Source organism: Adiantum capillus-veneris, chromosome 23 (genome assembly GCF_014529385.1).
Source record: "Adiantum capillus-veneris isolate H3 chromosome 23, ASM1452938v2, whole genome shotgun sequence".
Lineage (NCBI taxonomy): Eukaryota > Viridiplantae > Streptophyta > Polypodiopsida > Polypodiales > Pteridaceae > Adiantum > Adiantum capillus-veneris.
The window spans coordinates 7,714,302-7,727,335 of NC_140953.1; the positions used below are offsets into that span (position 1 = coordinate 7,714,302).

The 13,034-nt window shown below is 42.7% G+C and overlaps 2 pseudogenes; both read left to right on the plus strand.

The window, feature by feature from the left end:
• The window catches only part of LOC147427381 (uncharacterized), a 156,917-nt pseudogene that overhangs the window by 25,704 nt on the left and 118,179 nt on the right, over positions 1 to 13,034 (plus strand).
• Positions 361 to 2,000, plus strand: LOC147427385 (uncharacterized; annotated as a pseudogene).

Genomic DNA, 13,034 nt, shown 5'->3' on the forward strand with positions numbered 1-13,034 from the left:
TTTCAACCTTCCAAACCACAGACTCTCTCACTCTCCCCTCTCTCTCTCTCTCTCTCTCTCTCTCTCTCTCTCTCTCTCTCTTCTCTCTCCTCTCTCTCTCTCTCTCTCTCTCTCTCTCTCTCGCTCTAACACACACACGCAAACGAACACACAAGGTGACTAAATATTTACAATCTTTGCGTGTCTTTCCAATGGCTCACTTGGCCGAACACGATGCCGATACTATTTTTTCGGCACAATTTCCGAACAATTCAGACATCTTCCTCGCACTACACCATCTCCGAAACTCAACAGGCACACCGCATGACCTTAGATCGAATTTACTCAATGACTTGTTTGAGAGCTTCTTGCTTGAAAGACATGCTGTCCCGGGTGCTTGCCACTTCTTCTGTACTGATGGGTCCACTAGCACAATGACGGTCACAAAATTCTCATCTTTGTATTCAACATGCGCCAACTCACTTGCTCTTAGCCTCGACGTGTTAACGGCCTTCTCTCGCTTTACGACTTGAAGGTTAAAAGTGTATTTGAAAAGAAATGGAAGCGTGAAAACAATCATCTTGGGGATGGCATCGAAACCATTTCTTGTAAAGGGCATTCTGCTTTTCGAAACAAGAAATGGCATCACATACCTTCCCACATTCACAACGTGCTCAAGCCGTGCACGTGTTGGATGGAAAGAAGATGAGGTGACCACTTTGCATAGGCTATGCTTGTTACATGAGGATTTGCCTAATGTTGAGGTGGTCCGCATGTTCCAAGCCAAGCACACACACACGTTGCACACAACCCAGGCCGTCAAATGCAAGCTTTCACGCCTGAAGAACGAGAGGGGCCTGGTCACTGGTGCTCAAATACAACGCACCCATGCCAGCTTGAGTAAGACGATTAAGAAATACAACAAAAGCATCAAGGACAAGCCCATTACACCCTACGGAAAATGTGGACGCTTGCTATTCCGCCGCCAGCTAACACATCAGCTTCTGCCTCCAGTTGCGAAATCCACTTCAAGAAAGCGAAGACGCTATGGAGATGTGTATGTCTGTAGCCAATGCAAGAAACACTCGACAAGCGATAGCAATCATCTGTGGAGCTTGTAAGAGACAGGGCTCAATCCAGCGCTTCCCTTTGTGTCAGATCTAAACCCCGTAGAGGCACGCTTGGCCTCCATTTGTATCCCCTTCGCCAAGATACGTAAACTGACATACGAAGGTCAGTATGGGCTTAGAGGTAGCGTTGTCAATGTGCTTGCCAACTTGGAGAAGAGCCAGGCTGTCCTGCCTCGCTTCATTGAGGATGAGGCTTCTGTCCTTGTGGGCATCAAACGCAAGCTCGAATACGATAGATGTTACCTAAGCGGTGTTGTGCGACCCCTGCTCACAACGCGTGCAACCACTACTCTATTGTCCACACCACTCTACACGAGAGAAGGTGTCACGATCAATGACAAGTGGCTTGCACACCTTTCTAGTCTAAGTATGCCTCCTACGAATACCGTTGATGCCAATGCGCATGATGTTGAGTTTAAGGATGAACAGACTGATGTCATGCTTCACGGGGTCACCAGTGCGGCAGAGGTTGTCGATTACAGTGGCAAGATTCTTCATGTTGCACCTTACGAGGGCAATTCACCGTTGAGCATCTTCACGGAAGATTATTTCGAAGAGTTGAGCTTCCCAACTCTTTTCTTCGGGTCCCCTAGAAGATATAGAGAGGCTGCAAGCAAAGATTATCAAACGATTGCAAAGTGGGAGCTCCTGAACGTTGACAGAAGATTCGCCTTGGACATCGAAAATTTATTTTTCAAGTCTATCAAAATCATGTCACAACAAGTTGCTTCCTCTGTTTGGGTGCGAATGCACAAGGGAAAGCTAGCAGGTACAACTCTGACTGCAAGGCAAGTTGTACAAGACACAAACATAGAGAGCCTTCTCAACTCAAGATTAGGCTTCAGAGACTTCGAGGCACTACTCACATCCCCGACTACAAGGAAAAGATGAAAAAAAATGTCTTTGCAATGATCCGACAACTTGGACCGCCCACATTTTTTGTCACGTTCTCCTCCGTAGAGCGAAGATGGAAAGAGCTTCTTGTTGCACTAGAGAAGGTAGTCCCGCTGAGCCAAGAGCCTGAGGAGAGTTTGAGCTCATACCAACGTCGCCTCATTCGTGCCGACCCCATTATAACTGCTCGTTTCTACGTCAACAGGTTCAATGCAATGAAACGGTTATTACGGACTGATTCCTCTATATGTGGCAAAATACGAGATTTCTTTTTCATCACGGAGTTCCAAAGTCACGGTAGCCAACATGATCATGGTTTGTTGTGGCTAGAAAATGCTCCATCACTCACAACGCACTCAGATCAAGATATTGTAATGTTTATAGATACCCACATTAGCACAGATGGATACATCTTGCCCAATGACCTTTCTGAAGATTACAAGCACAAGCACCATAAGACTTGCCAAAAGAAGAGCAAAAGTTGTCGTTTTGGATTTCCACGTTTTCCCATGCCATTCACAACTATTATCCGGCAAGGAATACTTGAGGCGAACATAGCTAGACAAGGTAAGGTTTACTTGCAACAAGTTCGAAGACAACTCAGCCAAATTGATTTACAAAATGCGCCCACATTCGAAGAATGGCTAGAGCAAGCACAACTCTCCATGGAACAGTACTTGCTTGCATTGCAAGCAACTATCTCGGGACCCACTATTTTCCTCAAGCGCAAACCAAGCGATATATTCACGAACAACTTTCATAAGTCAATAGCTTCTCTTTGGAATGCAAACACAGATATACAATTCGTGCTAAACGCACATGGAGCTGCGAGCTACTGCACCTCATACATGACAAAAATGGACAACACATTAATAGGAGCAATCAAGTCACAGCTTGATCACTGTGTCGCAAACAATGCAACAACATTGGAGAGACTGCGAAAAGTTGGTAGCACAATCCTTAACACACAGCAAATTAGTTCACAACAAGCTGCTTATATATGTCTCTCGCTTCCGTTGCATAGCTCCTTTAGAGAATTCATATACATAAATACTAATCCGCCTGAAGAACGTGCTCTCATTCTCAAAAAAAAGAACGCCTTGCAAAAAATGCACCCCAACACAACAGATATCTTCTCTGCCTCCATAATCGACAAATACGCCTCCAGACCACACTCATTCTTTCCCATGTGCTTGGCCCAGTTCGCTTCCACAACCAAAAATCCCTCCAAGCCTGACACGTTGCTTCGGAGGGCACGCATCATACGGTACGTTAGATACAATAAAGCCAAAAACCCTGACAACCACTATAGAGAACAATGCCTTCTCTTCCTGCCATGGGCAAGCAATGAGAATGAGCACCTGCTCGAAGGTTCGTCTTGGATCGATGTCTACACTTCGAACATTGACACAGTGAAAAACAATGAATCATAGTTCGTTGTCGAAACAGCTCCACTAGACAGGCTCGCAACAGCCATCGCAACTTCACGCAGCACGAGAAGTGTAAGCTCCTTGAACGATTTCGACAATGCCAACGTGATGATCAACACCCCATCAAAGCAACCGGCGAAGAAACCATTTGCTTTACATTTTTCCAAACATATTGGCATGACCAATGAGGATTTCCACGCATCAATAAAGAAGCTAAACCCACAACAGTGACTCATCCTCGATGACGTCATGCTCAAAAAACGCATAGCACCGTCAGAAAAGATACATCTCTTCCTCACAGGTGGAGCAGGCACTGGAAAAACATTCACGTTGCTCTTGCTAGTCGAAACCCTCATTCGTTTCTACACACATAAGTCAGGCCACAATCCTGACTTTCCTAAGGCACTCCTAAAGGCATATACAGGCAAGGCAGCATTCAACATTGGTGGCACGACTATACACTCAGCTTTACATTTGCCTTTGATAACTACGACACACACAAGTCTCGGAGCAGAAAAGCTAGATGCATTGTCCTTACTTTATCAAGATTTGGAGCTTGTAGTGTTTGATGAAGTCTCCTTGATAGGATCAAGTGTCTTCTCATTGGCTGACTCACGTCTTCGTGCCATCAAGAGAAAACACGACCAGCCTTTTGGTGGCCTTGATGTCATACTCTGTGGTGACCTCTGCCAAGCTAGCCCAGTCAAAGACTCCTGGATATTCACAAGCAAGCAACCTCTTCTAGAGGCGGTTGCACCTTCGTACTGGCATGAATTCCCTAAGTGCTACGAACTAACGACGACAATGAGACAAACCGATGGACAGTTTATAGAAGTCCTCAACCGAATGAGAATTGGCTCACACACCATCAGCGACCTTGATTACATTAACAGCTCCTTTCACAAAGAGTTACCTGCTGACATAACCATAGCACACCTATTCTACTCTAACAAGGCAAAGGATGAACACAATGAAAAGGTCTTTGCACAATTGCCCGGTGAGCCACACATATTCAAAGCGACTGACAAGCGTGCCGCTTCATGCAGCAAAACAATAGCAATTTTATTGGATGCCAGACAAATTGCGGGTCTCCAAGCAACATTGCGCCTAAAGCCAGGCCTAGTGGTCGAGCTATGCACTGGAAATCTGGACATTCTCGACGGCCTCGTCAACGGTGCAAAAGGCGTCTACAAGTTGTACACTACATTCTTCGACACGACATGCCTCTGGATTCATTTCACCAACCCTAGCATAGGGCAAAAACAAAGGTATGACCACCGTCATCTTTGCAACCCACTCACAATGCCTAATTGGACGCCAATTCTACGCATCGCACACGAATTCCAAATTAGCAAGAACTACTTCAACACCCTCACACGCAAGCAATGCCCAGTTCAGCCTGCCGCAGCCCGCACAATTCACCGATCACAAGGGCTTACACTCAACACACTAGCTTTCAACCCCAAAGGAATTAGGTCTCACGGCCTCGCATACACTGCTCTCACACGAATTCGTGACACTGCAAATCTATATTTGATAGAGAGCTTGCTACCCTGCAACATTCACACCGATGCATCTGTCCTTAAAGAACTCCACAAGTTGCGAACAGAAGCAGCTTATTCCCCCATCCAGAAGCATCTGCATCTCCACCAAGATACACATTACATTGTGCAATCACTAAACGTCGTCTCCCTTGGAAAGCATGCAAACGATATCATCCACGACAAAAGCCTAATGGCCTCCGACATCCTCTGCCTACAAGAGACTCAACAACATACGACAACCATTCCAGGCTTCTGTAGCGTATCCTCAACACAACTACACGGCATCTCCATTCTCCATAAAAACAACCTAATACCTACACAAATACGCATTTGCATAAATCAAACACTTGAAATGATCCATGCAACTTTCCACTGCACCAACAAGTGCCTAGCGACAGTCATTTCACTCTACAGGGCACCGACATCATCGCTCCCACGCTTCCTGCATAGCATCTCCAATCTTCTTAACTCAACCCGCACCATGCGACCACTAATCATAATGGGAGATTTCAACATTGACGCACTTCAAGAAACTAGCACATATAGAACCCTTTCCAACCTCGTTCTCCAGCACGGTCTCCACCAATTGATACACCATCCAACCACAATACACAACTCTATACTAGACCATGTATGGGTTAGCAATGACATACCACAAACCACATCTGGAACTAACTATAACTACTGGTCCGACCACTCCACCACATACCTCCTCATCGCCAAAAACTAACCTTCCCTTGCTTTCTGCAGGCCATTGTGAGTCCTCACCTTGTTTACATTCCTTTTGAGATGGCCGTCGTTGCCCCTTTTGTTTTTAGCCAATTTTACCCTCTTTCACACATAAAACCTTATGTTTATTAAGTGGGCATCTTAGAGCCCCTTCCCACGAGATTATCGTGCTGGAACGTAGCGGCTCCAAGCCCGGGCACCCCCAAAACTTCATGCTCATTAACAAAAAACCATCAAAACAAACCATTTTTCTTCCCCCAACTTCTCAACTCCCATCTCCTGTACACAAGCCCAATTGTCAAGCCGCAAATTCCTATTGATAACATGCCTTTCTATCTTTGGTCTCCACAAATCCCGTTGCACTCTGATCCTTCCAAACCTGCCAATCAAGGCCGCCAAAATGGCAAAAAATCATATGTCGCCTCCACATCATTGCCAACTACCGACTTCGATCAGTCATAACTTTTTGATCCAATGTCCGATTGATGAACTGTAAACTCGTATGGCCTTCACTAGATGTATACTTTGCATACAAACCCTATCGAGGCTCCAAAAGCCACCGTATGGCACACCAATTGGGGCAACCATTTTGGCACAGACTCGGCCCCTGGCAAAACTTCAACCCTCTGTAACTTGGCCTTCGAGACTCCAAATGATGATCTGAGAAGATTGACATGCTCCACATTTTGAGCCCTTCATAGCCATATGCTGAAACCAGTTCTGACCATCTAGCACGACTTGTCATGTCCGTCTCAGATCTGCAAACACCTCCAGCTTCAAAGTGCCATATCTTGGGCTTTGTAGCTTTGTTTGATGAGCCACATAGACCTGCTCGGTTAGCACTTCAAGCCCTTCATTACCAAGCAAACAACTAGCACTTTGGACATCCTTCACTTGCCACCCTATTTCACCCTCTCTGTAGCACTTTTGGCCAAAAACCACATAATGATTACATCTCTGCTGCCACTTGCATGTTTAGGATCTTCCCATCTGCTCTAGACCTTTGCCATGCATCTATAAGCATACATATCACTGCTTGTGCCCTCTGCTAGGGTCAACAGGCTTTGGCTACACCAACACCACGCGCAACGCCTAGAGAATTGCCCGCTACGGACACCATATCCAAGGCCAAGGGCAGCTCCTTGTGTTGCCTATTGGGAGTGCTCCCTTCAGGTCATATACCCCGCAATGTCAGGCTTCAATACCCCATCACTCGTTCCACATGGCACTATCAGGTGCATTGCACTCGCAAGGCTTCCTTGGACTTCAGAAACAAACACATCAAAGCATTAAAAATTCATTTTTTGCTAGCAACTTGCATTGTTTGCCATACCCTGCGTGAAACTCCAATCACCGAGCCAAAAAGCACCCTTGAAAACTTATGTTGTCAACCTCAAGCCCCTCCATCTTAGCTACAGTCCAACTATCTCCGGTCTTCCAATCAAGCTGATCAAAAATTGAAAAGCAAGCTGGCATCACATTGCCACCAACTGGAACAAACTTCAACAAGTCATACCTTGGCCCTCATGATCCCGTTTGATGAGCCGTCAATTTTGGCTAGCCCCATACAATGTATATAACATCTTGGAACCTAGGCAAGGCCTAAAATCTCTTAGTAGGCATGTGTTTTCTAAGGCGGGAAAGTTGGCCCATAATTGGCCCCTGGCAAATATTCAATTGGCCATAACTTTCTCTCTGGAGCTCCGATCGATAATTCGAGGAGATCGGCATGCTCCATTAACTTGAGCTCTTAAGTCCTATCTATTGACATTAGCTCTGGCCATTTCTCCCCATCTACCAGGTTTTTGCAAATACTTCTAGCTTTGAACTTTGATATCTTTCACAATTTGGCTCCGTTTTATGAGCCATTTAGACGGGCTTCTTGAGCACTTTGAACACTACATTCTTGGGCATTGAAGCAGTCCTTTGGACACTTGGATCTGCTTTCCCAATTGGCCTTTCTCGAGCCTTCTTGGCCCAAAATACCACATCATGCATACATTTCCACTAGCCTTTGCTTGCCTAGGCCTCGCATACTAGCTTTAACACTTGGACCCACACCTGTAGGCACCCTTTACTCTTCTTGGCACCATTTTTAGCTCCGACCAACTTTGCATGCACCAACATTTGAGAGGTGGAACTTTCTTGAATGAGGGTATGGCTTTAAAAACTTCAACAAAATAACGAAGAACGACTAATGAAGAGAAGGGTTGGAAGCTCGTATAGAGTCTCACCTTGTTCAACTATAGTCCAAGGGTGAAGAATGACTAGTGAGGATAAGATTTGGAAGCTCATATAGTCTCACCTTGTTCATTGGTGAGGCTAATGCTCAATGAAGAATGACTAGTGAAGAGAACAGTTGGAAGCTCATATAGAGTCTCACCATGTTGTGTTCAGCTAAGAAGAGTTGTAGAAGGTGGAAAAGTGAAAATCCTACCATGCATGTAGCAAGCGTGACATGCACCATGAGCGATATTATTTCTCTCTTGATCTATGTTGTTTGTTACTTTTTTTCTCAACTTTCAAGAGTGATCAGCATGAGACATGATTTATTTGTAAGTTTTAAAGTATATGATTTTTTAATGCTTTATGCTCATACAAATTTGAAAGCTTTAATAATTATTTTTTCCTCTAGCTCTACTTGTTTGTTCTTGGTAAAATAGTATTTAAGCAGTGCCAAATTTCTTCGTGAATTCATAGTATATCTTTATTTTCCATAGAGCTTACATATAGTAGAGAATAGAGTTTATATCCTTCATAAAATGATGACTTTTTCCTATCCAATCCAAAGTTTAGAGAACCAAAAAGGATCTGTGGCAAGAGTCTTTTGAAGGTGTATTTTAAAGAGTAACATAGGGTGCTCTTAGACAACTATCATTTGGTTAGACAATGGTTCAAAAACTTCCTTTCTATGGATCATTTGCACCATGATTTCCCTAAACAACAAAATATACGACCTTTTTTCATCTAAAATTGGGAAATTTGTGCCTTTGAAATTTGGCAAGGAACCCTATTAGTGGGAGGAGACAGACATTTTAGTTTGTGCTAATTTATGCACAATCCCATGAAAAATACAAAAGGAAAAAAACTACAAAACATGTAAGTGTTTATATTAAGAAAAAAATATTTGGTTTTTTTTATTCTTTTTTTTGTCATACTCACAATTGTGAGTTGAGAGAATTTTTATTAACCCTATAAGAATACAACAGCCCTCAAGCACTACATGTGCCTTGAGGGGATAGGGTTCCATTAGAGACTTGTACACAGAGAAAACCTACTAGTTGTGTTACTCCTATCCTCTTGGGTGTTCTAAACAGCTCAAAGCATGCATCCATCCTTCATATTTGTCAACTACCCCTCTTCTTGCTCCTACCATGTGAATGATATCAGTGCTTAATCGCATAATATCATCCAAAGAGAGCTACCTCCAGTTTGCCCTCAAAGAGTCGAAGGTTCGTGGACTTCCATACTTGGTTCAAGTAGTGGAATTGGATCATTTGAGTGCATACCATAATGGCCTAGCTCTTTGGATATCATGCCCTCCCAAGATCAAGTCATCCGTAAAACAAGTGATCTTGCAAGTCCTCCTTACCCACTTGCACTCTCTGGCGGCTAGTCCCCGCGAAGTAGGGCACTTACGGGGGCACTTGCAAAATAGATGAAGGGGGTCTTCCAAGGCTAACTTGTAGCCTAGTCTTCCAAGGGGGTCAATAATCCCAATTTTGTCATGATTCTTAGGTCTTGCTACCCATTCCCATCTCCCCCATTGATAAGGGGTTGTGTCTTTCATGTTGCTTTTCCATAAAAATTGCTTAATAGGCTTCAATAATTCTTTCCAATTGGATTTGGTCATTTTTAGCAACAGCGATACAAATGAAATGTACGGTATCATGAAAGCATCGATCACCATGACTCTACTGTGGAAGGGGAGGAGCACAAACCTCCATCTTCTTATTTTGTTGTTAACTTTAGTCTTATGAAAGGAACTAAGACACATTGTACTATGCAAAATGAATATGGTGATATTGTTGCTTTAGAAGCTTGAACCATAACAACAATGCCTATTTTTTACCTTTACCAAAATGTAATGATGTGGGACAGGAGACCCATGTGGACTATATGTTGAAGGTGACACAAAATCAAGTTGAGGGTGGATCATGATTAGTTGCTTCATTAAGGATGGTGAGTCTTTTTTAAAATTTCATGAATTGAGTGTCTTCAAAAGAATTAAAAAATATTTTTAGATACTTACATGTTGTTAAGTATAAAATTGAAGGGTTGTGAAATGGTTTACTCATTATTGAGAAAATAATTAGTCTCTATGTGGAAGGAAACTATAGAAGAAAACCAGAAAGAAAGAAAGATGGAATGTTTCTTTGTGTGAAGAGGTAGATAATTTTTCACAAATATTATGTTTGAATATCAATCAAGGCATTATAAGAAAGTCTTTGTGTACTGTTTTGTAATGTCTTTTGTAGGGATTTCAAAGCTCAATTTGAATCTTGCAGATAGATTCATCTTTTGGTGCATTGTTATCAAGTGGCAACATGAACTGATGATGGAGCAAAAGACACCATACACACACTCACACACCTTAATACAACACAAGGAGTTCCCTTACTTTCCTCACCTCACATATAGCCACTTAAGAGTTCAATGAAAATCCCTCCCTCCCAAACTCAATTCAATCTCCAAACGTCTCAAACTACAAGCCCTTGCCTACCCACAGACATTATGTAGTGAGTCGAGTTGATCAAGGCTTGGAATCACACTTGATGGCTACCAAGAGACACAAGAAAGACCATCAAAAACTTAAAAAGTCCAGCCACAAAAGGCCTCTCTCAAACCATTGGAAAATCTTCACCAAACTCCACAACACTCTTTGGTGTTGCCTCAACCCTAATGGCTCCGCTACAGGGTCAAATAGTCTTGCCAAAATCCATACCTTCCTCCCTCAATTCCTTGCACACACACATCCGCATACTCACATATTTTGTCCACTGCCTCCTCAATTTAGCATTTAAAACCACCGACTGACCAAAAGATATATTAGCCTTTTGATTTCATATGTCATTACCAATATTATAGTCTTCAACACCTTGCCCAAGAGGTTAAGTCCATTGGACCTATTTTTCTTCATCGCCACCTCTTGCTACTCTCTGGTTGATCCTCTACTTTAGCTTTCCCCTTATTTTCTCTTGTTTTCCTCTCTTCTTTTGTCTCTTTTTCTTTATCATGTTTGGCTCTCTTATTGGCCAAGACATCCACATATCTTGTTGCTAAAGGGTAATGATGTTGATAGCCCTACCTTCTCCATTTGCAGGAAATGGTTGAGGTTTTTGTTGATGCGGTGGTGCTTCTAGTTCCCGCTCTTGATGATTTTCATCCCCTCTTCCTTGATTGCATCCATATAAAGGATACATCCCTCATCTCTCTTTGTAGGACAATCAGGGGTGTAGTGACCCTCTTCACCCCAGAATTGTAGCATCTTCCATGTAGCCTTCATCCTTTGCCTCTCCTAGCTGGTTTCTCTTCACTTTGACTTGTATCCATTATGTTAATCCTCAACTCTTGTAGTAGTTGATTGGAAAGATCATGCAAAGCCCTTGTTGTAATGGGATCGGGACCTTGAACCACTTGCTCCACTTTTGTAGCTGCCTGGCAAGATCATGCAAAGCCCTTGCTATTACGAGATTAGGACCTTGAACCATTTGCTCGATTCTATCATCCACTACCATGGGAACCATTGGTTGCACTACCATTGGCTCAACATGTGTCATACCTTGCTCCCAGATTCATTTGATCTTTTTTAGCTTGGCCATGGCAATTTCCATTGCCTCACACACCCTCACACCTTAACACAACACAAGAAAATTCCCTTACTTTCCCCATCTCACACACAACCACTAAAGTGCTCAATGAAAATCCTCCCCCCAAACTCAATTCAGGCTCCAAACATCTCAAACTACAAGCCCTTGCCTACCCATAGTCATTACATAGGGAGTCAAGGTGATCAAGGCTTGGAATCACACTTGATGGATACCAAAATACCCAAGAAATACCATTAAAAAACTTGAAAAATCTAGCCACAAAATGCCTCTCTCAAACCATTGCAAAAGGTTCTCCAACCTCCAGTCCGTTGTGGACTCTTTGGTGTAGCCTCAACCCTAACGGCACCGATATAGGATCAATTATTCTTATATAAAGTTGCACCTTTTTCCCTCCATTCCTCACACACACACATCCATGGAGAACTCAAAACTTCCATAGACTCTCCCAAGTGCAAAATTGATGAGAAGAAATCCTCATTCACTCCTCCACGCCCTCAAAAATAGGACTCGATTGCATAGGACTACCAATAGAAACCCTGCTTTCTCCTAAACACACAAAGAGATGAAAGTTCTTATATTGGATTGCCCACACACTCCCTCAACTTGGAAACTCGTGGAATCATGAGAGATGTTGCAAAAATATGACTTTTCACACGTTTTTGACCCATTTTTTAACCTTTTTATGCCATTTTTGGCTAGTTTTGACCTCTTGATAGGCATTTTTGGTGGGGAAAATTCCTAACGGACTTCAAATTCCAAAAACACTTGTAGGATTAATCCTTGATACTAAAACTTGTAGGCTTAATCCTTGATACTCAAGCTTCCTGGCCACATACCAAAATTTGATTTTTGACCACTTCTACATCAATCTACACATCATTGCATATTGGGCACTGAAAATAGATAGTTATCACACGTATCAAACTTCTAGGGGAAGATGAGCATACCCACACTTTCCACTTGCATTATTTACATTATAGAAAACTGAAGAGGATACCCTAGATCCAAAAAATTCGGCTTTGCACCACATCCAAGGCCTTGATACCCTGTTCGGGTATGTACATGTGCATGATTGCTGCTAAGATGCAAGCATCACTATCTACAATGCATACATTGTCCACCGTAGTTGAAACCCAATAGTACATTTTCAAAGATTCCAAATGCATGTGTTTACATTTATTTGTACACATGTTGATGCAAGTATTTACATATATTTGTACACATGTTCATGCATGTATTTACATATATTTGTACACATGTCCATGCATATACACACTACTTTGTTAACACCAAAACTTGTCTATCAACGAGTAACAAGTACCATACCACATCAAAAGAATTTTCTCTTCAATGACATGCCATTGAAGGTGATTTATCTAAAGATATGTGTGATTTTTTTATTGTACTGATAAATTCTAATATATATCTTTTCATTAGTTAGGGTATGAGACCTTGTTAAGTATGGAGCCTGATTTACCCTTGTAATTTTCTGTGGTA